Source organism: Urocitellus parryii, chromosome 2 (assembly GCF_045843805.1).
Source record: "Urocitellus parryii isolate mUroPar1 chromosome 2, mUroPar1.hap1, whole genome shotgun sequence".
Taxonomy (NCBI): Eukaryota; Metazoa; Chordata; class Mammalia; order Rodentia; family Sciuridae; genus Urocitellus; species Urocitellus parryii.
In genome coordinates, this window is record NC_135532.1 from 176,552,629 (window position 1) to 176,556,155 (window position 3,527).

The 3,527-nt window shown below is 51.2% G+C and overlaps 1 non-coding gene across 1 annotated transcript; it reads left to right on the top strand.

Annotated features, from left to right (window-relative positions):
* Nucleotides 1-2,593: 2,593 nt before the first annotated feature.
* On the top strand, nucleotides 2,594-2,666 carry Trnam-cau (transfer RNA methionine (anticodon CAU)). Its single transcript has one exon. It is a non-coding gene; the product is annotated as a tRNA-Met (tRNA).
* The last annotated feature ends 861 nt before the right edge of the window (nucleotides 2,667-3,527 follow it).

Genomic DNA, 3,527 nt, shown 5'->3' on the forward strand with positions numbered 1-3,527 from the left:
GATGTGGGTGGCGGCTCTGCTGGGTCCCCACTCCAATTGGTGTGACGCGTCTACCACGCTGGCAGGCCTCTAGGCCGGTGGGTCGCAGTTCTGCACAGCCCCCACTCCCAATGAGGGTACCTGACTACCTCTCCAACGGGTCGCTGAGCCCTCTCTGGACCCGGTCGGCGACCCTGCTCCACCCCCACTCCAACCAGTGTGACGCGACTGCCTCGGTGTTACGTGTCCACCACGCTGGCAAGCTACCTGGCCTGTCTTTCCAGTGGGCCGCAGGTATCGTTGCTCCCCCGCTCCGGCACCTTGCTGCTCCCCAGTGCGTGCCACAGACTCCAGCCGCGGGGCGATTGCCTATCAGGCTATGCGACCCTCCGTGCGGAGAAATGGAGCTCCCGCAGTCGAACTTCGCAAGATGGAAATCTGTCCACTAGATTCTGGAGCACCTCAATTTCACTGGAAATTCCCTACAAGATAGCCTTCAGGCGATTCACATCATCTTTCTCCCGCTCAGTGACGCGGCGCACTGGGGTGATGCACTCCCTTCGCTGCCATCTTCCCTCCTCAGGACTTGACTTCTGCGCCCGCCGCGGGGCCACCTGTGGAGCCGGGTAGCTGTGGCCGCGTTGTTAGGACCTGGGCGGGAGAGGTGGCTATTCCCAGAGCGAGCGCTAGGCCTCCTGGGGGAGCCCGGATGGCGGAGGCCGACTGGCGGTTCGGGCGGGGCGGCCCAAGCCGTTCCGGGTGTCCGCTGCTTGCAAAAGCGGTTGCTGGCTCCGGGACTTGACTTCTACACCCGCCGCGGGGCCACCTGTGTAGCCGGGTAGCTGCGGCCGCGTGGTTAGGAATCGGGCGGGAGAAGCGGCTGCTCCCAGAGCGAGCGCTATGCCTCCCGGGGGAGCCCGGATGGCGGAGGCCGACTGGCGGTTCGGGCGGGGCAGCCCAAGCCGCTCCGGGTGTCCGCCGCTTGCAAAAGCAGTTGCTGGCTCCGGGACTTGACTTCTGCACCCGCTGCGGGGCCACCTGTGTAGCCGGGTAGCTGCGGCTGCCTGGTTAGGAACCGAGCAGGTGAGGTGGCTGCTCGCAAAGCGAGAGCTAGACCTCCCGGGGGAGCCCCTTGCCGGAGTGGCTGATGGCTGCGGGACTAGACCTTTGTGCCCGAGTGGCCGTCCAAGATCCACTTCTCTGGGACAAACTGTCACTTCCAATAAACCTACCAGATCACGGCTGCTCTCCTCTTAAGGGAATTATGCTAGAAGTTCCTCCGTAGGTAGGCTGCAGCTGTTCAGATGGGTCTTTCTTATCCCGTTAAAGTGGAGACGTTGGAATCGCTGCTTCCTCGCCAGCCGCCATGTTGGATCTTGGGGTTCCCTTCACTCTGAAATCAAGCGCAGCCTTCGGCCCAGGTGAACTACAGGCAGAAGTGGGGCTAGGAGTGGGGACCCTTGCCCAGGCGAAGAGGCGGCTTCTCCCTCTTCAGGCGGACCCTGGAGTTCGCTGTGGGTGGGAGTAGGAGGTTGGGGGTGGGGTGGGGCAGCCTGCGAGCTGCAGTGGGGGGTAGGTGGGAGGCTGGAAGAGAGTGGCGCTGGGTAGGGGACGGGCGTTGTGACTGGAGAAACAGGGATGGGGCTGAGGCGTGAGGAAGAGGAAAGGGGCGTGGTAGGGGGGTAATTTTTTTGGATGGGGTGAAGTGAGAGTGGGGAGGACTCCGGGGTGGAGCTGGATCTCAGGATGGAGTAGAGTGGAGGAACTGTGCAGAGGGCCAGGCCTCCGGGTGGTTGCCAGCGAAAAGCCGCGCCACGGGGCCAGGCCAGGGAGTAGAGCTGGGCCCGAGGTGGCGAGGGGGGGGCGGTGTGAGCCGAGCAGCTGTTTTCTTATATCCCTTGTATTGTAGAATATGCAGTTCATGTGAGAGTAAAAAGATATGATAACAGTAATAAGGATATGAATTTATTACCTAGCTTCATAAATTCCCAAATTACAGCCAATCTTGCTTCCTTGCTTCCTCCCATCATTCCTTTACAAAACAAAACCTTTAGGTCATGTCAAATCTTTAGCAGTTTTTCAACAATTCCCTAATATCATAACTATTCAATGTTCATATTTCCCAGGTTATTTTCTACCTTTTAAATTAGATTGCTTATTTCAATTGGAATTCAAATAAGAGTTCCACAAAATAGTTGAGTGTTAGGTTTCTTAAGATTATTTTAGCATATAGGTTTCCTCCCCTCTTTAATTGCATTTTTTGGTTTGTTTGTTGTTGTTGTTTTGAATAAAGTGTATGGATTTTGCTGAACACACCCTTATGGTTTGTATATGGTTATGATTCCTCTGTTCCCTACATTTTCTGTAAAATCATATTATATCTAGAGGCTATCCAAATTCAGGTTTTCTAAAAATAGACTTGATTTTTTTTTTAGGGCTGTTTTAGATTCACAGCAAAACTAAGAGAAAGGCACAGACATCTCATATGCCCTCCGGCCCAGCACATGAGTAACATTCTACCTTGCCAACGTTCCCTGCCTCAGTGATATATTTTTTGTGGTTGACCCTACATTGATTGATACATATTAATCATCCAAAACCTGTTTTAGCTGGGGATGTGTGTGGCTCAGTGGTAAAGCATTTGCCTCATGTGCACAAGGCTCTGGGTTCAATCCCCAGCATCATCTAAAAAACAACCCCTAAAGCCCATTTTACACTAGGGTTCACGCTTCATGTTGGTTTTGGACAAATGCATAATAACATGCATCCATTACCATATTACATACCTTACATTAGCATGTATCTATATATCCCTACTATAAGACAGAAGAGCTTCATTGCCATAAAAATTCTTTGTAGCCATGCATGGTGGTGCACACCTATTGTCTTAGCTACTTGGTAAGTTGAGGCAGGAGGATTACTTGAGCCCATGAGTTCCAGTCCAGCCTGGGTAGCAATGAGACCCCATCTCAAAACCAAAACACTTCTGTGATCTATTTATTCATCCTTCCCTGCCTTGCATCTCCTGGCAGCCACTGGTCTCTTTTTTGTCTCTATAGTTGTGCCTTTTCGAAAATGTCTTATAGTTGGAATCATGCAGTATGCATCATTACCAAGTTGACTTCTTTCACTTAGTAATATGCACTTGAGATCTTTTCATGGCTTGAGAGGCTCATTTCTTTTTAGCACTGAATGATATTCCATTGTTTGGATGTGCCATAATTTTTTAATCTATTCACTTACTGGAGATATCTTGGCTATTTTCAAGTTCTGGCAATTATCAATAAACATTCATGAGAAGGTTTCTCTTTGGACTAAGTTTTCAACTTCTTTGGATTCAAATCAAGGAATGAGATTGCTGGATCTCATGGTAAGACTACATTTAGTTTTATAAGAAACTGTCACACTGCCTTTCAAAGAGGCTGTGCCATTTTGCACTCCCACCAGCAACATCTGAGAGTTCTTGTTTCTCCACACCCTCACCAGCATTGGGTTTGTCAGAGTGCTTGCTTTTGGCCATACTAGTAGTTATGGAAAGGTATCATTGC